Below are 22,369 nucleotides of genomic sequence, written 5' to 3'. Positions count from 1 at the left end.
AGGCCATGAAAGGAGAGGGATCTGTCATCAAGAAGTTGGCAAACTTTTCTGGCATACTGCATGACACTCCACTGTGCTACTGGTGGGACACCACCAAACCTTTTCTTTTTTGGGCGTGAACTACACAATCGACTGGCTCTTTTGCGCCTGCAGCCCAGTGGACGTATGTACAAGAAGAAAGGATCATCTCAACCAAGTAAGCCGTACCGCTCTTTTTCTGAAGGGTAAGAAGTTTCTCTGCACACCTATAGGGGCACAAGTTAGTGGCTGTCCATAATCTCCATAAACAGAACAGGACCTCTTTCATATGAAGTGGAAGTTGGAGGAACTACCTGGAGACATCACCTCGATCAACTGTGCAAAGGCTATACTGATGACAAACGATTCTGGACTCGGAAGCTGAATTCTGACCCAATATGCAGACCTGGCCAGACACTCAGATATCATCTGCTCGTGTTCTAGATGAGGGCAGCCCTGCATGCACCATTTCAACGTGCTCAACGTGATCAGTGTGCCATGCACTGAAAGACAAACTTGATGTTCCTCATGTAGCAGTCCCTGTGAGCCTCCTTAATCCTGCCATAGCCTGCCTCGTGAGAGTGCATTGAATGCCACAGAAACTGGACTAGTGAAAAATTTGCAAAGAAGGAAGTGTTGCGTGCTTAAAGCAGCGGTGTACCAAGTGTGTGCTGGCAACAGTGGGCACACGTGTGGGTGTTGGTACCTCTGAGCATCTTGTGCCGGGAGGCATGGTTTCTAAGTCTTGTACCGAGTTCCTTGTTGAGTAATAAACTAGTCCCAGACACAACAATGCCCACTGTCCAAAAACATGCAAATTCAAGGCAAAAAAGCACCAACACTCGAGTACTATGGCATCAATGGCGAAAGGATTCTGTTAGTCGATGCAAGGTCAAGAACAATGGGAGCAGTGCTCATGCAAAATTGAAGGAACTTGCATATGCATCACCTATAGCAACTGCTTCGCAGGTCAACTCCCCACAAATCGAACACGCCCTCTCAATTAATTAGGGTTGCAAGAAGTTTCATTCCTACATTTATATGGCTGCCCGCTGATCATTGAGACTGATCATCATTCACTAGAAACCATCAGCAAGAAACCCTTATGACTACCACCATCAAGAGGAATACCATCAAGAGGAATCCCTTCGATATAAAAAATTATGTTCCAATGATTGTGTACCAAGAGAAGGAAAGACTTCTGCAATGCTAACCTGCTAAGCCGTGAGTGCACATGAAGTGGAAGTGCAGAAGATTGATTGTCATGGGCTTGGAAGTTCTCGCAATACTACATATGGGTGAAGATGACTTCAACGAACTCGTCAGAGATGAAACGGGACAAAGCACTGCAAAGCACAGTATGAGCAGTGCAAGATGGCTGGCCAAGACCAACACGACTGACGGAAGGACAGAAAATCTTCGCCACCAGACACGACAAAGTGTCAACTTAAGAAGGCCTGCTGTTTCAAGGTGACCATAGAGTCATACTTGAGACATGGAAAGGCAGAGTGCTGAAGACCATGCACAATGGTCGTCTAGGCATAAACAGCAGTCTTAGATGAGCAAGACAGATGGCGCACTGACCAGTCATGTAAAAAGACATTACAGATCTCACTGAAAGGTGCAAGGTGTGCGAAACATCACAAAGACAGCCACCTAAAGAATCACTTCTGCCAAAAGACGTTTCAAAGCTTTCCTTGGGAACGTGTGGCCGTAGACCTAGTTGACTGCAAAGACAATTCCGACAATGTAATTATGGATAGCTATTCGGGGTGCATAGACTTTGGCGAACCCAAGAACGCAACTGCAGCACAAGCGATTTCAACAATGAAGCCTTGGTTTGCGGCCTATGGCATACCAAGAGTTGTAGAGTCGGACGGTGGAGCCTGCTTCACAGCACATGAATTCTGAAAGTTCCAGGAAGACTGGTTGTTCCAGCAACAAATGTCCAGTCTATTATGCCCTAGGTCTAATGGCCTCACAGAGGGAGCCATAGAGGCAGTGAAGAACGTCCTCAAATACTGTGTATTGCACGGCAGCGACGTGCAAAAAGCAATGCTGCATCTCAGGAAAGTACCTCGTGATAAAGACCTTGGCTCATCTGTTCAGCATCTGTACGGGAGAAGAACGACAACAGCAGTTCCATCCAAGGATGAAGTTATGAGACCAAAAATAATCATGAGTGTCCCAAAGAAGGCCTTGAATGCACGCATGAAACAAAAAGAGTACCGTATTTTCCGGTGTATAAGATGCACCCTTGTATAAGACGCATCCGCCATATATGAAGGCTCTCATTGAAAAAGTTGGTATATAAGACGCACCCGTGTATAAGACGCACCCCAATTTACCCAGTTAGGCTAGTGAGGGTTAATTAAACACGCTTGCTCGACCATCGCGAAATGAACCGTATCTGTGAGAAGTTCTTAAGCAACACTAAGTGATCGAAAAAGGCAACACTCACGCCATACCCGCCCACGTTTCAGCAAAAAAGAGAGAAAAATACGACGAAAGAACTCTCCTATATGTCCATAACAACATTTTATTTTTACTTAAAACCATCGAAGTCTTCATCTTCGTATGCGCTCTCAAAAAGCTCGCCCATTTCTCGAGGCAACGCGGCTGAAGCATTCTCTTCATACTCAGAATCGCTGGTCTGATTGTCGTCGTGTTCGGTTGGCGATGAAGCCGATGAAGCTCGCAGGCCAGCCTTCCGGAACCCTGCAGTTATGGTTGCCACTGTAACAGCACTCCAGGCCTCATGGACCCACTTCGCAACTTTGCTTTAAGAAGCGCGCCTCATGCGTCCTGTTGCGGTGTAGCTGTGTTCGCCTTCCGTCATCCACGCCTCCCAAATGCGTCGTAAAACAGCTTTAAAGCTGCGGTTGACGGAAATATCCAAAGGCTGTAGAACCTTCGTCAAACCACCGGGTATTATTGTAGGGGTACAGTTCTTCGCCTTGATTTGCCTCAGTGTCAAGTCAGTAATGTGCGCCTGCATGCTATCCATAACCAGAAGGCCTTTCCGGGAGTGAAAAAAATCCATCCGGGCGCTTTGAAAAGCACTTTTCGAGCCAAACTCCCATCATTTGCTCATCCATCCAGCCCTTCTCATTAGTTGTGATAATAACGCCAGGCGGAAAGCTTTCTTTTCGCATCGTTTTCCTTTTAAAAATTATCATCGGCAGCAGCTTTGTTCTGTCAGCACAGCACGCAAGTACGACAGTGAAGTGAGACTTTTCGTGCCAGTTGTTCGTACTGTGACAGTCTTATCACCTTTCTGAGCGACTCTTTTTGGCATAGGGATGTCAAATGTTAGAGGCACTTCATCCATGTTTACGATGTGGCTGTCGATATGTTATTCTTTTGGACTTCCTTCTTCACAAATTCATAGAACTTTTCCACTTTCTCTCCGAAATCATCTGGTAGTTGTTGAGACATTGTCGTTCGCGCTCTTATTGACAAGGCTTTGCGCTGCATAAATCTATAGCACCATGTCGGCCCACCAACAAAATCAGCGGCACCCATTTCACTCGCCAAAGTGCGTGCTTTCAAGTGCAACTGCACGGTTGACAGAGCCCTACCTTCAGCCCATTGTTCAAGAGCCCACTTGAGGAGCTGGTTTTCAGGCCACCGCGCCGTCTTCCCGCGGTCAGCCTTCTTTCCGCTCTTCATCGCCTGCAATTTGGCAGACGACTGTCGCCACGTGCGAATCATCTTCTCGGTGACGTCAAAATGGCGGCCTGCAGTCCGATTTCTGTTTTCGGTAGTGTACTCGACCGCAGATAATTTGAACTTTGCGGTGTAGCTCTTGCGCAACTTCGATGTCATACTGTAGTAAGACCGAGCACGACAGGTATAGGCAGTGGAAAACACATGCCGAAGTCACCAACATAGGGGTAATACGTACACGGTTGCAAAGTTGCAAAGGGTGACTAAAAAAGAATGCCGGCTTGGCTTGTCTTGACAATGGCGAGAAGCGCGACTGTCGCCATCTTTTGAAATTTCCCATTACTTTTGCTTGCGCCTCCGAAACGACCGCGTGTTTGCGATTCTGGAAGTCATCATCCCCACCGTTTCATGATAAAGTGCACCTAAAAAAGTTGTGCATGGCGGCCCCCGTACTGAAGTAGTATCATTTAACCGTGCTACAATGGCGTGATTGGTAGTGATATTTTTCGGTGAAAGAAGCTTGAACACTAACCTGAGTAATTTCTGAACTCGCAAAAGAAAACGAAAAATTCGCATATAAGACGCACCCTTGTATAGGGCGCACCAGCAAGAATTTTGAGAAAAAGCCACGTCTTATACACCGGAAAATACGGTACTCTGATAAAACTGCCAGGCCTGTGCCCACTGTGGGCATAGGGACCATGAGTATGTGTGTGTGTGTGGGAAAGACCACAAAAGTGGATCTCAGCCAGGGTGTTGGACAGCCACCCACCTCAGAGGGTGGCTCCAGACAAATCAATGCTTATTAAGGAGAAATGAAACTATGATCCCGCTGGCTACAGCATAACTAAGCACCCACACACCGCAGGCAGGAACAATTGCACTTTCAGCTGAAGACCCTTACGAGACCAGCATGCCTCCAAAACAGGACATACTGACATTGGTGCTTGCTGAAACCATTGTGGCTCGTGTGGGCCGTACAGTCAAGCCTGAGGCTAAGCTCGGCATCAAACAAAATACGGGGGAATGTGACGGCACTAGACTGTTACGCTGCCCAGCACAAACTTGGCTCACATCACCTCTCTTTAAAGCCTTGTGTTGGCATATTTAGGCAGCGAATGCATTGTCTGCATTAAAAAGTAAAAGTTCAAGCTGTCAGTTAGTTACTCGTGACCATTCAAAACTTAGTAGTAAAGAACCTGTAGAAACCCTCATGCACAAAGGATGAGGGCACTGGGGGATTGGGGAGAGATGAAAAAAAGAAGAAAACACCGAGTGTGTGCTTATGCAATAAAAAGGATGACTTGTCAATTGCAGTAAATCTTTTTTTCTACTCACAAAGCTGGCAACAGAGTTGCTGCTGCCAACTGCTCATTCTTGAAATTAAAATTTTCATTTAATGTCACTTAAGCAAGCACAAGTTTTACTTCGTGCACATAGTGGCCTTATTTAGGAAGCTGGAAAAACATAAAAGGGGCACGCACACGTCTGCTGGCCCTGCACACATGCTTTTATCCTGAAGCCACGCTAAAGCCATGCCAACAGTATCAAAAAGTTGATGACAAACATAAGCAGATGGCAACACTAAGCAATAAATGTGATTTAATATACAACTGACCATAATTGTGCACGTACGACCATTACCGTACCACCATTAATAGAACATTACCTGCATTTAGAAGGCAGGGTAATGAAAGTCCACGTAGTTCTCTGAAGGAAACTCGCGCCGGATGCGGGTGACGATGCACACAGGTAGAATAACCCAGTTTCCCCTCCCGAGAGTTTGCCAGACCCACCGAGTAAACATTCGGTAGGCGGTGTACCAATATGCTCCGAAAAAGTCACGGATTATGGGGAAGCATTACTGCATTTCAGACGCATGACACTTCTGGCTTACCTGTGCACCTCTTCGTCCCCTTCAACGTCGACCCCGTCCTCCCGCATCTCCCAGTATACCACCCGGAGCACCTGCGGCAGACAGCAAATGCTTTCGAAATCCGGGTGGTGGGTGATGCAGCCTTCGGCATTCACTGCGACGATGGCTGGCACGTTGCGACAACAGACTCGCTCGACCGGCGAGTCCATTTCTTGGCAGGAGTCGCAACTGCCCCTGCGTCATCCTTGGATTTAGAAAATCTGCGAAACATGCAGTAGAAGTGACAGCTGCAAATAATGCTAACGTAAACGCACATTCGATTGGTTCTGCAGTCATTTGCGACGTCCCTCGGGAAGGCAAAAACTTATGCTAGCCATCATGTATGGACATACACTGAAAAGGCAATAGCACTACAGCAAGACGTACACACTGACACAGGGCATGCGCTATCCTGCTACACCGTTGTACATACACTGTTGTAGCAGTTGTACATACACGACTTGTAGCCATTATTATCGATTCGTTATCCTTTCTCGCTATCGCTCCTACCTACCCTACCTATCTACCTACCTATCACATCTCTATGCCTCATTTCTGCCGGACACAGCTCAGGCGCATAAAAAGCAATTGCCCCTCCAAACACTACCTTTTTGTTTTGTTTTCCTTTCTTTTATTTATGCAAATGCACTGCTACTACTTACCACTGAGCACCTTTGCCCTCGCTGTCGTCGGGAGAGCCTGGCGAGCCCGCTGACGAGTTGCTGCTGTCGTCGTCAGGATTCAGCGCCAGATTTCTGAACGGCGTGTCCTTATAAGGCTGAAACCCCAATTCAGCACTCATCCGCAAAAGTCGTTCCTTCAGCTCAGGGTCCATAGTTCAAGAGAAGCTGCAGCGAGAGTTGCAAGACACAGGTGAACACAGCACACAGCAGGAAAGCGAGTGAGCGAAAGCGCGCGTCAACTGGAAGTAAACAAACCGATCTCGTCGATGACGTATTTGTGGGTAGAGAATGGTCCCGGCCAGTAATCTTTATTTTTTTATGGTTCACTCCGGTGTACGAGCTGTGAGCGAAAAGGCTGGTGGTCATTTTTAATAGCCATTATCTCTGGTTCCACACAAGATACATCAAAAATTTTTGCGGTAGGACGATAGATCGTTTAATGTCTATCAGTATTACGACTTCTCTTTGCCTACATGGCCACCTTTTCAGGGACCCTTTCAGAAATCATCAGGCAACATTTATTTTTTTCATGCCAATCACAAATATAACAAAGGAGTTTATGTAAAACAACTCCTTGAACACTTATACTGTTGTTATGCAGGCTCTTTGCGAAGAACTTCAAAGAAAGTTCGCCATAGAGAATTTGCCAAAATGCATGCCACTGGTTTCCACTGACACCGAGGAACGCAACAAGGGTGAAACTAACATCCTGCCCATTACAGAACTTGTGCCATACAGCACAGAAGCCAGTACCTCAGATACAGGAATACAAACTTTCATTTGCATTTTTGAACTGGCAACCTGAAAAACCCACAACTAAACCACCATGATAGGCAGGAAGACAACCCCACAATCACTGCACTCCCCTGTGTCAATAGAACACATAACATACACCCAAGCAAGCACTATGCCCTCACCCCCCCCCCCCCTCATAAACAGCTCCGAAAAAAACTCAAGGAAAACTCTGAGGGAAACTCTGTACATGAAACTAAACCACATACCTAGAATATTTAGATATCATAACTGTGACCCCACCAACAAACAATATTTTTCAAGACCCAACTCCCCCCTTAATGGAAACAGCGATAATAGCCATCCTCAGTGAATATTTACATCTGTGACCAAATGCAGACACTAACACAACCATTGTCCTCGATTCCGAGCTCTTTTCGTGTGCTTTTTAGTTCCACACACTCATCGTCAAACTTGGATTTGAGCTCGGAGATATGAAGGCCCAGTTTCTTACCAAGCAGCATGGCTCGTACCCTTAGTGGTTCCATGAAACTGACTTATATGTTTTCGTTCTTCTGCTTGTTGGAGCACTGAAACTTGATGCATATTGTGTTCTTCCTTCTGCCTGCTTCTATGTACTTCGTGACGACACATTCTAAAATGTCCGCTGCTGCCAAATGAAGGCTCTCTGGGGTGTCTGCTGGTCTAACTGGCCGGCCGTTGAAAATCACTGTCACCTGGGACGCATCCACACTGCACTCCTCAGGTACCTTCTCCACGATGTCACTCAAAGGTGCTTCCAGTGATGTGGAGTAGTTCAGCAAAGTGGCCTCACTTTTCACGATAACATATTTTCCCCTTTCCATTGGTGAGACCACTTTGCCAAAACACGCGAGGCTGTCAGACGACTCGTACGATAGGTCAGTGCAGCTGACCTTCCCGGCCTTCTGCAACATCTCCAACGTCTCCTTCGAGTGTTGCATTTCATCCCAGGACTGGACCAATGTGTCGGCTGCAGGAGACTTTGCTGACCTTCGTGACCTTTTGGTGGGACCTCCTCCACGTGCGCTTCCAGTGCTACTTTGTGACGACACAACACGGTCCGCGTCTGAATCGCACTCAATGTCAATAGCATTGCGCTTGTGAGTTCTTTTCGTTTTTCTTGAGTGACGGATGGTTGGTTTATGGTTTGGTTTATGGGGTTTAACGTCCCAAACCGACTAAGGCTATGAGAGACGCCGTAGTGGAGGGCTCCGGAAATTTCGACCACCTGGGGTTCTTTAACGTGCACTGACATCGCACAGTACATGGGCCTCTAGAATTTCTCCTCCAAATAAATTCTAGCCGCCGCGGCCGGGATCGAATCCGCGTCTTTCGGGTCAGCAGCCGAGCACCATAACCGCTGAGCCACCACGGCGGCTTGAGTGACGGATGATAGACCCACTAATTACTGGGCATTGCAGTCAGATTAGTGCATCCGCTTTGTCACCAGGAAAAGCAGCTTCTTCTAAAAAATGTTGGCGCTGAACAAACTTGAACCGGTTCCTTTCATGAAATTCTAGATGTCGCGTAGGTGTGCCTGCTGGGCTTCCGATCCATCCATATCAGTTTGGTGCTTGATTTTCTTAATTTCTTGCAAAACGCTTTCAAATCTCTGCATTCTGCTCTGTTAACTTTAGCTGTCTTGAGAATTCTGGGCCGCAGCAAAACTGAAAGCAGAGAATAGAATACTCAATCATCAGTGAAAAAGATTGATTATCTTCACTTTATAACTTTTTAAATATGTAGACTGAGCTATACTGAGTTGCATGCATTTTAAAACCATTATTTCTCTAGCGCAGAGCCAAATTACCGGCACTTCCTCTTTAGCTGCTCAGACATTCTTTCTATAACAGCCGAAATTTTATGTAAAAAGAACTTCAGTTTTACAGATTTCTTACAGTGAGGAGTGGAATCGTAGACAGCGCTCGCACGAGTGGTGCCGTGGCGAGGTTGAAACTAGGTGCACTGCTCCGGTCTCGGCTCCAGAACTGCATCGTCAGGTGGTGCCTGTATGCAATGTGACACGATAAGGAGCTTGGAGCGTCGGATAGTTACTTTTGCCACCGAGATTGAGAAGAGTAGTACAGGAGACATTAACCAATGTGCAGTATATTGTGGGTGTATCCCTGCATGCCCTCTAAAAGTAAATAATTTCCAAAAATCTATGTACACAATAACTAAAAGAAACAAGCATGACATATGTCAAACACAAATGAAATAAAACCATAACAATTGCAAATGTTACACCAAGACCCTTAAGAGGGGAGCCTGGTAATGAAAAAAAATTTGCAATAATGTAGTCACAGTTAAAAGGTCCCAGAAAGGGGTATCTGAGGTTGGCAAAAAAATACTTGCATTATGTAGAGCACAGGCCACTGAGCATTCATGCCGCGTACAATACATAAAAAATGAGTAGATAATTTACAATACATTTTCAAAAACCACCGCTTGCGAGGCTCGCAGAAACCAGCGGTGGTGAACTTCCGCCCGAATCCGAGCTCATTACGGGTGCGTTCCAATACTCCCAAGTAGACGTCTACTTAGACGTCTTGCCGGACAGCGGCCATTTTGAGACTCGTTCCAATTTTCACGAAGCCGTCCAAGAAGACTGCTTCGCCGAAGTCCACATCGATGCAGGCTAACTTCCTGTCTAAAGATGGCGGAGCAGCTGGTGCAGTCAGAGCTGAGTGAGCCGTGCTCTTGGCGGGCACTGGAGCCCGGAGACGCACCATCTTTCAAGTGTCAGTCATTCCGTTAAGTTGATTTTTATAGGAACTGGTGGAAAATAAAGCCGTCTTTGTGGACCTACGATTATATTTGTGAATCGAGCGAGAGGAAATCGTGCGGGTGAGATCGTCTGCTGAAGCGGTAGCGATGAACGCACCATTATTGCAGAAAAATAAAATAAAATAAGAACTAGCAAACTACTAACAGCGCATTTTTAACTTGTTTTATTAAGAATTTTTAAGAACATAGGAGTGCAACTATTCCCAAATGTTAGTTCAGTTTATATGCCGCAAGGTGGCGCGTGAAGTAGACACGTTCCAATATCTAGACATGTAGACGGCTTCCTAGACGTCACACTAGACGTCTTGTCGGACGTCTAGAGAATTGGAACGCACCCATCGTCATATTAGTGCTCGTTACGTCACCAGCGTAGGGCTATCATTGGTTCGCCGTGCCAACGTGAAATCACGCATTTAACAATCTAAAAGCTCTAGATACTTCACATTCTTACTCTTTTGGAAACATTTTGCCTTTCAGCAAGGAGAGCTGTCGTTTATATGCATGTTTACGCGGTTATTGTGTGTTCGGTGTCAGAAATTAGTACTGCACTTCCGGTTTACAATGCTGTCGTCTGCTCGTACCGCTTGTGTCACTCTGCCGGCACTGCCGTCGAATTGAATCGAGAACCTAGGTGCGATTCGCAGTCACCACGGTACTGATTTCTGTCGTTACCTCCGTCGTATGCGCAACCAAAATGGATCGGCTGTGCTATGTCGTTGGTTGCAAAGCCAGGGACTGGCAAGATGTTGCCCTTCGGCACTGTCTGCCGAAAGATGGAAGTGAGCGAGCTGTCTGGCTTCAGCGCATCGGATTGCTGCATTCGGAGAAACGCCAGCACCTCCGCGTCTGTGGCCATCATTTTACGCCTGACTATAACTACAACCCCGAGCTCATATGGTGGTCAGGTGTGGGATTGATGAAGCTCAGGCTGAAGCTGACAGCCCTGCCCACACTGTTTCTGCCAAGCAGAAAGGTAAGCAATCCTGTGCACAAATGTGACACTTCGCACACCACGTACGGTGCAGGTTGCTCGGACCAGTACATCACTGCATAATGATGCGTGGTTAAAAGTATGCCTTGTGGTATAACAATTAAAAACATTGAGCCCGCTGTTGTGCGTTTGTAATTGTCAAAAACGCACAACACAGCAAGCCGCTAGAGCACTCGACAGGGTCTGCGAATGTCTGCACAGTCATTGAAAAAAGTTTGCTGGATGCAGATTCGTGAAAAAAAAATTTATTGCATGGAGGTAAAGCATAGCAGATCACGGAAATGCATAGGCACATGAGGAGACATGCGTGCTCCATCTGCTACAAAAATACAATCTGCCTGTCTGCTGAGGCAGCGCAGAAATAATTTTTTTTTTCCACAAATCCGCATCCCACAAACTTTTGTCAACTGTACCTATTGCATCTATGCAACTGAATTTTCAGTAGCAAATTAACTAACAAATATTTTATTCACTGCAAACGTTATGCAAAAATTGAGGTGCAACGCACTGCATCGTTATTTTCATGATCCATGCGTGTTATTCATAAAGGCGCGTTCGCACTAGGCCGACGATTGGCCGATTTCAATCTGACGATGGTCGGCGGCAGCGATTTTCGTGCTGTCGGCGCGTCACACTGCACAGACGCCGACCGAGCGCCGATCGTCGCCCGACGAGCGCATCGCCGTCGCGTCGGCGACATAGCAGCCGTCGGCCGACCCGTGTGTCACACTCTGCCGACAACAGCCCCGACCTCACGCCGACGTTGTCCTATCCCGACAGCTCGACGCTGCTGCTTCGTGCATGCAGCTCGTCTGCTAGCTCCGTTCGTGGAAATCGAACATATCTTTTATTATGGGACGAGTTCACAGTAAAGCGATGTGAATAGTAGGCCTTTTATTATAGCACAGGCGACTTCCAAAGCGCCGTCAACTGTGGCTTCGGTGCGAAACCAGCTAGGCCTAGCGACGACTAGAGCAGCCTGGGACCAGCGCGCAGTTCGTCGCCTGGCGTTGCCGCAGGCGGTGTCCTTGCCGAAAGATCAACTTTTGCACAGGCACATTGCTGTTGCTCTAATCTAGGAAGCATCCTCTCTGGTATCATGGCATATTTTGTATTTTCTTGTGCGAACGTGAAGTACGCCGAGCATGCCGGCCGGCCGGCCAGCTTGGATCCCGTCTGCTGGCGTCATAAAAACGAGCTAAAATGTGTTCTTGACGTAAATAATAAACCCTGGGATAAGAAATATGAAAAATGTGTCATTTCTGAGGATCGCTGACCAATACGCTTCTTCCCTCCACATCCTTTCCCTCTGCCCGGCGGACCCTACCCCGCGGGACCTAGAGAACCTCAAGACCTGGGAGGACTGGGAGACCCTGCTGCGCTCGGAGGGCCCGGCCGTGCAGACCATCGCCACCGGCCGTGCTGCCAGTGTTATGGACCTCAGGAACATAAACACTTGAGTGCAGTGGGGTCGTGCGGGGACCCTGGGGCGTGCCCCGAATTCCTGTGTAAATAAAGTTTTTTTCTCTCTCTCTGACCAATACTGAGCTGCTGGCAAAGGTAACGACTGTGATACGAGAAAACTTCTTGCCACAACCACCTCGCAGCTGCCGCTGGCCCTACGTTGGGGTCCAGCTTGCCTTGCGCCCTCTCTCTTTGCTGCTGAAGGCGTTGTGGAAATTTAGCATACTATTATTTTATTGTGAGATGATGCCGTTGACAGTAAAGCGATGTGTAGAGAAGGCCTTTTATTATAGCGCAGGCGACTTTCCGAAGTGCCGCCCCGCTGCAGCTTCGATGCGAAAGAGGCTATAGGCCTAGCGACGATCACGGCAAGCAGGCAGCAGCAGAGCTCGTCGCCCGGAGTGCCCGCGAGCGATGCCGTTGCCGAAAGCTCGAAACATAAACAGGCATGCTTTGTTGCTGCTCAAGCAGTCTTTATCTTGTTATATTTGTACACCATCCCAAGCAGCGCTCAGGCACTGCTGCACGGTGGCGAAGTGCGACACCCGTTGTGGGCGGAGCTTGGTTAGAGCAGCGCAGCGATGCTCACCGTTCCATGTGTCCCTGCTTGCAGTGGGGCGGCAGTTCGCAAGCGACGATCGGTGCGGCGCGTCGGCCAAGTGGCCATATGGCTTGATGAATGTTGCTGCGCGTGCATTATTTGTCTACATAATGATTGCACTTCGCGCTCTGAGCTCGGTATTCGCTTTTGGTCGGCGAATGTTTTCGCTCGGCCAACGATCTGCCCAAGACACGTCTGCCGATAGTCGGCGTCGCGTCGGCATCGGGGTCCCGTCGGCCTAGTGTGACCGCGCCTTAACAGGAATAAAACATTACACAAGGGGAGAATTTTTTTCTTGCATGATTTGGTGTTGGTCCACCTCTCTTTCTGATATTTTTGGTCTACTGTGTTGTCAATTTCATCCTAGTTTGCAACTTTTTGACTACGTGACAGAGATCGAGTAGCCTAGCTTTGCTAAATATGTGCATATAGAGAGTATATGAATGAACCACTTTGATATATGGTGCTGTAAATGAGTTGCCATTTTACTTACAGCACCCGACCAGACCAGTCTGCAGCAGAAAGCAGTGAAGCTTCCAGTGCATCTGCTAGCCAGGTACAAACAGCAGTAAGTAGCAACATACATTGGTTGCCATGTGATTTGAGTTGTGTCTCAGCTGGTAGAACTTCTTTAATTTGTTGCTTGATGCATCACAGTTCCATTTTTTAGCATCCTTACACATTATGCGCTTCATGCACAAGAAATAAATACCTTTTCATTGCCTATGTGCTGCTGACAGTTGTTTCATGGCATGAGGTAAATGCAGTGTAGTCCCACTGGTATGGACCCCATCAGGCAAACCATTCAAATTGTCCATATGTGATAGCAGTCCCCTGCTTTCCTGCACATGCATGGCTGACATACGCTGTGAAGTGATGAGAGTATATTCAATAATGTTTGCTGTGGCATGTTCAAAACTCAAGGCTATGCTTGTTCTCAGCTAGTAAGAATGTCAGTTGTAAGGATTACGTATGGGAGCCTTTTTTTTGCTCTGTAAGCTTTCATATGAAAGGTAATGGTAGCAGCATTGCTATATGTTGTTCTCCCTCATTAATCCAAAACAGTTCAGTAGGCCATAAGCTCACAGCTTTTAGATCAGTGCATCTGCCTCTTTCTAGGAGCCAGTTCTGATGTGCACATGCTCTGCTGAAAGGCATACCGTGGCGACACGGACAGAAGCACCCAACTGCACACTGCAGCACCGGTCTTTCGGTAAGTACGGACAGTGAAAAAGAGGTGAGCAGTTCTTAGAATTGCATATCTGGATATGGTAATAAATGCTGAAAATTCTGACAGCTATGCAGGTGACACTGACCATGAAGGTTTTGGTTCCGGCCCGGATCCAGACCGACCTGCCAGCACCGCTGTCTCCCATACCGCCAAGCTTTAGGGCACAGGGTGCTTCAACGCCACTTGAGGCAGCAGAGGGCAGTCTGGAATGGGTGGAAGATGAGGAGGAACCAGCTGCAGAGTGTGACACAACATACATGCCATCATTTGAAACAAGTTTTGGCAGGTTTGTGAAATGTATCATTATAGTGCATACATAAGCATGTGCTCAAGTACTCTTTGTGGCAGATCTGTGCTTACACTGTTTGGCTGCCAAGCGTGAGGACACGGTGTTAAATACTGGCGCCAGTGGCTGCATTTTGGTGTAGGTAAAGTGCACAAAACACCCGTTAAAGATCTCCAGGTGGTCGAAATTAATCTGCAGCCCTCCACTGCGGCACCCTTCTTTCTCTCCCTTCAAACTTCCTCACATTGTGCTTGGGCTGTCAACTGAGAATGCGACAGTTACTTTGCCTTTCCTTTCCGCCTAATTAATCTACATATGTGTGTTGAGGTGTGCTGTGAAGTAAAATACTAGGCAATGCATTTAGATAAGATATCTCTTACTTTTTCAGTAGCAGGTGAAGCCTAATCATCAGAGCATGAGCCTGACAGAAACCTGAAGATACCAGGAACCTGTTTTCTCAATAAAGTATAATTGTGTTTTATCCAATGCGGATGACTGCACTAATTATGTTGACATTTCAGTGATCACAGTTGTGTACTGCGTTATGAAAACTACTAGCAGGACTTTACTATATACTTACGGTTTGCAGATGTTTATGAGCTTGGCCGCGTCCTCGCATTTTTTTGCTGTATTGTTAAACATCTATACAGTGCGCAAGTCACCATGAGTTTTTGTATTCCGGCGATATTCATTTTGCATTGCCGTGAAAACAGAGTAAGGCAATAATAGAGCCACCTTTTCATTTTGCAAAGTCAATAATAGGCTGCCTAGAGGCTGCAGCATTGCGCTGCTTCAAGTCCATCAACATCCAGACCATCAGCGAGCGCACCTTTTACAATTACCAGCGTGGCTACTTGCTGCCTGCCATAAATGAGGTATGGCTGCATGCTTTCGTATCAGCATGCCCTGAACAGCTTCATAAACACTGCAGCTGTAACCAGTTTCATCAGGGAAAGGCAACACAGGAAAAATGGTGGATCACTCTGCAATACTGTAGGCCTTTCTTCAGCAAATCTTAATGTGTTTGTTGCCAAGCAGGAATTAACATGGTACAATTTTACTTTTCAAAATTGTGTACATTACTACATTGAAGCAGTTAATACTAAGATTCTGTAAATGCAGGGCTCTATTAGGTACAGCACCAAGTGAGCTCTCACATATCCAGGTTCCACTATGCATTTAAACTCAGTAAGGCGGACCACTATCTGCATCAGAAAATGTGTTTTAGCACTGTGAACATAAGCTTGCACTTGTATGGTTCCGACATTGCACAATATTTTTAAGCATGAAATGTTTTTAGCTCCCATTGTCGGCAGTGTGGTGACGTCACGCCGAGAGTGAGAGCCAACATCCGGGCACTGAATTCCACTCATCCAGGCACTGAATTCCACACATCCAGGAGCTGAAACGAGAGCATCCGGGCACCGCACGAGATTTAACGAGACTCATACGTGATCTGTTAGGGGCTTTGAGAGAGGGCCGCTTAGAGCATGAGGGGAGCTCCACGGTGAGAAGGGCTTTGGGCGGAAAAACTGCTTCTGCGCTGTCCCACACTCACGCATGTAAAAGACCGGCCGCTGCGCCTTCAGCTCATGATGTTTTCCCCTTTGGCAGGCAGATGTATATACACGCTCGCGGAGTATTCGAACGTGCTGCATATATATTCTTGTCAGGCCTGCGTCTCATCGTGTCAGCGTACGCTTCTGCGTCGTCCTGCATTTCAATGCCGCCACCATCACAGCTGCTTAAGCCGAGCAATGGAGCCTGACAGAAACCAGATACAGCTGACAAGGCAGGGCGGAAGAGATTCCCCAGACACTCACAGGAAACGATTGCGTCCACATGGGCCAGTGCACAGTATGTGTGGTGTGTTGAACACTAGACCCATTTCAAGACTTTGACTAGTACCATCTACAACCAATGTGTTATGAACGTAAACATTTCATGCTTACTCTACTCTCAGTTATGGGAGAGGCAGAGATTTTTTGCATTCCTACAGTGCCTTTGTCATTGTTATGACGATCCAAAACCTTGTTCTCTTTAAGGAATTTTGAGATTCATAAGTTCGTATTTATTTAAGCAAACAAATATTTACACCACTTCTTGCAGCTGCCATTTGTAGCGAATTTCTTAAGATAGAAAGCATAGCTACCATACATTTCTAGCAAGTAACCTGCCTAATAATTGAAGGATAATGAAGAATGATTGTTGTCTTGCCTGCAGCTTTTTCAGGAGCAGCAGGCTATGCTGGCAATTGAGCTGAAAGGGGCGCAGCTTGACCTGGCTGGTGACGGTCGCTGCGACTCGCCAGGTCACAGCGTCAAGTACCTGACCTACAGCCTGGTTGGCCGTTCGAGTCGGCAAAATTATCTGCTCTGAGCAGGTTTTGGTGAAAGAGGTGTGTTCTTATCATCTACAAATAAAATGCATAATGCAATAATTGCGCAGCATTGCCATAAGGATAGAGCATCTGCCTTGCAAGCAGGAATCTTGTGGCGTAAATAATAATAATATAAAACTGACTTTATTTACATTGCTTATACAGAGCCCAGAGGGTTGAATTGGGAAGGATAAAAGTTAGTGAAGACAGCCTCAGCAATCTTTGATTTGCAGATGATGTTTCTCTGCAAGTAACTGAGGGGAGGAATTGTAGTGCACGCTAGAAGACGTGGACAGGCAAAGCAGGAGGGTGGGTCTAAAAATTAATGTGAAAAAATCAAAGGCAATGTTCAATAGCTTCCGCAAGGAATAACAGTTTACTACAAGTAGTGTGGTATTGAAAGTAGAAAGTGTGCTGTCTCGGTCTCGGCCAAAAAGTGATTGCCGATAAGGACTACAAGAAAGAAGTTATCGAGGGAATAAGATGTAGCTGTAGTGCACTTGGAAGGCTCGCTCAAGTTATGAAAAGCACGTTACTGATATCCCATAAGAGTAAGGTAAAATCTTGAAGGGAGAATGGGCATGGGCAGGACATGCAGTGTAGACACAAGTGGCACTCCTTTACGATAATGGAAAGCGTTCCGGAGGAAGGCGAATGTAGCAGGGGGCAACAGGGATGGGCGGATGAAATTAGAAAATTTGCGCAGGGCAGAACTGACTGGATGGATACAGTAGAGGCCACTTTCCTGAAGTGGACATGGCTAGGCTGATGACTGTAGTGAATGAAAGGAACGGCTGCAAGAAGCTTCATAGTGTAATTACTTGTTCCGTTTGTAGTCTGAAGCAGTGCCGAACAGCATGGAAATGAAGAGGGGCTGCGGAATTGCCTAGAGGGGCTTGAAAATGCAGGCATCGCCATCTGTTCACTAACAACAGGTAACACTCGAGGCTACTATACCTAGCCATGACACAAAAAGCCACTTGGAGCTTGGGCGAAACATGCATTGTGAAAGCGCGGCATGTTCTGTCCTACTGTGCGTGTCACATCTAAAAGAACTGCATTCAGACTATGCTGATATCTGCTAGTAAACTGTTATTATAAGCTGATTTCAGTACTAAGTTTCTGGCATGGCGATCACTTATTTTTACTATTTTAGTTTTGTTAGCCATTTCATTGTAGTTGTGGTATACTCAGTGCATAATGCCAGAATCAGAAACATAGCTCTAGTTAAAAACACCTTCACACTGAGCACACCCTCAACATGCTGCAGTGGCTCAATGCCTTTGGCATTCAGCTACTAATGCCAATGTTCTGGGTTCGATCCTGGCCACGGTGGCCATATTCTGATGGAGGCAAAACACACAAACATCTGTTTGTTGTGCAGTATCAACTCACGTTAGTGAAGGCTTAAGTTAAACGGGAGCACCTCCTTGCGACATCCCCATAGCCTATGTGTCAGTCCGCGACGTTAACTCCACAATTTACTATTTATGCAAAGACAACCTCTTCTGTTTAGCTGCTGTGATGTTCAGCAGGTCCTGCCAGAGAATTCCTTTCTGAGCAGTCACAGTGCCTTGCCTGTTCTTGCTATCCATCTTCACACCGGCACCCTGGTGTCAGGCGATTCTGCAGAGTGGAAAAGCCAGGAATAAAACACTGGTTTGAAGTGTGGCATGTTGCCAAAGGTAAGTAATTAACACCCTATTATGGTATTACTATGAGAGGGCTTTGTGAGGCTTTGCAAACCTGACATTCTTCAACTTGTTCTAGGTCTCAAGAAAAAGCTGTGGGCCTCCAGTCGGAAGCACAGAACCATCGAAGGGTGAATTGATGGCATCATCAACCACCTGTACTGGGTGGCCACTATGGGAACGGGGAACAGGGACTTGGTGGTCAGCATGTGGATGAGCCTGCTCAACCACGTCTGCAACCAGCACGCTGGCCACGAGGGGCTGTACAAAGAATGCATTCATGGTCCACTTGAAAACCGAGAGTGGATGAGACCAAGTAAGAGCTGCTGTTGAATGCCGTTTCTTGAATGCTTAGTCAATGGTGCATTCTAGGCTGAAGTAATGAAATGCTGATTTGGCTTGTCCATTCCTTCCAGATTCAAAGCAATTCCAGGCGCTGAAAAAAATTGTCGCCCCCCCCCCCTTTCACTGCTGCGTGACATTCGTCAGCTGTCCCCGGATGACCAGATATTTTTGTTGGAGTCATTCCACAGCCTGCTGAACCAGTTTGCTCCCAAGGCTAATGCCTTCTCGGAAGAAGGGATGCAAGCAAGGTACATCAGCTCTGACATGCGGAATAGAATGGCAGGCTGGGCAAGTTAGTAGGCTTCCATAACAAACTATACAGGCCAATGTATGAATGCAAGGCTCCAGTAACATTTGAACTGTTTGAAAAAGAAATCGACAAACCTAGTTGAGCACTGTTTCTGGTTGACACAAAAGTGTTGTTTACTCATGATGATCACTGCATTTCACATAATAAACAAAGGTAGTAGGTGCATTAGGTGGCCATTCATAGCCATCTAACTGCTCAATAGTGGATAGCAATGCATGATAGCGATCCATGTGTGCTTTAAGTGTTTTCAGCATTGAGAAGCGTGTCTAGGATGACAATGCGCAGGTGTGCATGCTCGAGTACTGAATTAAAATTGATGCTTGGTTTCCTAAAGAAAAACAATTGTAAATTTAGTGCTGTTTCTGTCCTCTTCTTCTATGTCTTGCATCGTCTGTTGTGCTGCTTAAAAAAGAAAAAGAGAACATGAAATGCAAGCACATGTCTTGATCACTTCTCTTGGCTCAGGACTCAGCTGGCTGTGATGCACTTCAACGAAGACACCACGAGGAGGCAAGTGGAGACGGCGGATGGTGAGCAGCGCTGGAAGGTGAAAACCTCAAAAGCAAGAAGGGGCCACTTCACTGTCACTCCGCTAAAAGAGGAGCCAACACACAGTAAGCAAACAATGCACGACTCAACACACCAGTAACATCATTGCTGGATCATTCCACGTGAAGTGTACCAGATGCCTAATACGACCACCGATAATGTAATGTGGACATTAACCGTTGCTGTAACATGATGTTAGCGCAGCAGTTCACCCTAAAAGAGATATGTGATGGTTGGCGCAGAGTGCCAATGAGTAATGTTCTTGCGTACCTCATAATTTCTTGATTTGCAGTATTTACAGAACGATGACTCAGCATGGTGCATAATGCCTTGCCTCTGAAACCTCTCTGGTCAATACGACAGCCTCAAGGCAGTCATGGTTTACTTTCATCATTTCATCATATAAATATGTATTATCGTAAAATATAGTTTCTGGAGCACCAACTTAAAGCCATTTACTGCACAGAAAAATGGTGGCAAATTCATGTTCTGCAGGGAAGACAGTTTGGCAATATGTACTGATGACAGTTGTGGATTACAAGAAATTTTTTTTCTCCCGAGAAAGAGTTTACTAATAATGAAAATTTGTACATTACAGGCAACCAAGTATGTGTGTATTTGAGTAGTCTCACATATTTTTATTTGGAGGGCCTTAATTCTTAATTTAGGTATGAATCTCAATAGCTGAATAAGTCACTTTTGCAAGCTTTGGGAGCAATTTTCATTAAAACCGTTTTGCTTAACAAGTTCAAATTATTTGCAGCATAAACTGCAGCAACAGGAAAAGCAAAAAAAAATTGTTTATGTAAAAAATAGATAAAACACCATGCTTTTTGCCTTTTTTACAGAAACAAGGAAGCGCAGGAAATTCCTGCATCACTTCATTAATGAAGTCAGATGACATAACAAAAGTGAGAAATTCTAAAATTAAGATTTAGCATTGCACCTTGGTTTGCATTTGATTTTAAAATTTTTACTCCAACCAAATTTTGCTTCTTTTTGGAAACTGTAAAGAATGCTGAAGTGAGCAAAAAAAATTTTTTCAAGAAGAATATTTCGTTGGTATAGTATGTGCACAATCACCAACTAGTCCAATTTTTAAAAACATAATTATAGGTGGTCGCTTTCGGGATCTGGAACATTTTGCATGGAATGACTGTTATAAAAGCATTTATTTAGAAATTATACCCTTATAACATGGCCTTACATATTTGCAACAATATCAGAGGACTTACAAGTGTTTGGGTTAAGGCAAATGCATGTTTTAATTTACCTTAGCCACTTGATGACGATTAGGCCAACCTGCACAGATATATCTAATACTGCTGTCGTGTACTTGAATGGTACCCACTTTGTTGCTTTTACCTGCAGACTACGTGAACACCCTACTGAAGGATGTGGTAGAAAGGTGCAAGCATTCAACGTACAAAGAAAGTTTCATCAAGAATGCGCCACGAAACCTGCACCACATGACCAGCCACCACGACCCGCCAACAAAGCAACAGCTTATTTCTACCCAACACTCCCAATTTCCATACCCACTCCACCACCACTCCCACTACCTGCCCTACCATCAACATCCACACAACCTGGCAACGCTGACCCGGCCCTCTGTTACAACAGACCCACCAAGAGTGGAAGCTAGACTCCTCATTGTCATGAACATCAGCTTGACTGCACCTACTGCAAGACAAAGGCCTCTCCTATATCTCTCCGATTAACCCAGACTTGTGCCAGCTGCAACCACCTTATCCCAGCAAACTTCCTAATCTCATCCGCCCATCTAACCAGCCCACTGTCATTACCACTTGTGTTTTGAATTGCTCTGCAGAGCCTTCTATTCATTTCCTTATAATCTCAATGTACGCAAAGCTTTTGCATACATTGCCTGGACATCCCTTGCAGTGGCTTGCACCAGATACTCAGCTGCCTCACAAGTGCTGGCCTGCAACTCAATTTAAAGAAATGTCACTTTGGCGCCGGCAGTTGACGATCCTCAGCCATCTCATCTCTATAGACAGCGTCCTGCTAGATCCTGACAAACTCCGTGCGGTGGCTGACTTCCATAAACCGACTTCCACAAAAGAACTTTGCCGCTTCGTGGGTCTAATTTTGCCTCTATCGTTGCACCCCTTAAACTCCTAAATGGTCCCGCCAACCTGCCTGTGTGGGACACGGCCTGCGATGACGCTTTTGCTACGCTCAGTCTTCTAACTTTACCCCCTATCCTTCGACATTATGACTCCAGTGCCCCTATCAAGGTGCACACCGACAAAACAGAATCTGCTTCGGTGGTGTCCTTGCACAGCACAAGCCCGCATTTTCTGAGAATGCCATTGCGTACACCAGCCGTGCTCTCACCAAAGCTGAGACCGTGACCGAAAAGGAGTGTCTCGCCCTCATGTGGGCTTTAACGAATTTCTGCCCATACTTATATGGTCGCTCCTTCATCCTCCTCACTGACCATCACACTCTGTGCTGGTTGGCCCCACTCAAAGATCCCTCGGGATGCCTTGGACGATGGGCCCTTTGCCTTCAAGAATTCGACATTAGCGTTATCGGTCCGGCCATAGGCACTCTGCAGCTGATGCCTTGTCACGCTCGCCGCTACCCTCTCCTGCGCCCTCTTCACAATATCTGCCTCCTTACTCGCAGCGCTCACTACCACGGACATG

At 46.3% G+C, this 22,369-nt stretch overlaps 2 pseudogenes; one reads left to right on the top strand and one right to left on the bottom strand.

Annotated features, from left to right (window-relative positions):
- Positions 1-7,394: 7,394 nt before the first annotated feature.
- LOC149354376 (uncharacterized) lies at positions 7,395-14,573 on the bottom strand (annotated as a pseudogene).
- On the top strand, positions 10,763-21,415 carry LOC149354375 (uncharacterized; annotated as a pseudogene).
- Positions 21,416-22,369: the final 954 nt, after the last annotated feature.

The sequence above is a fragment of the Amblyomma mixtum genome, chromosome 3 (genome assembly GCF_055824585.1).
Source record: "Amblyomma mixtum isolate Tamu chromosome 3, ASM5582458v1, whole genome shotgun sequence".
In the NCBI taxonomy this organism is placed as follows: Eukaryota; Metazoa; Arthropoda; class Arachnida; order Ixodida; family Ixodidae; genus Amblyomma; species Amblyomma mixtum.
Note: the sequence above shows the minus strand (reverse complement) of the source record. Positions and strands in the feature narration are given on the sequence as shown.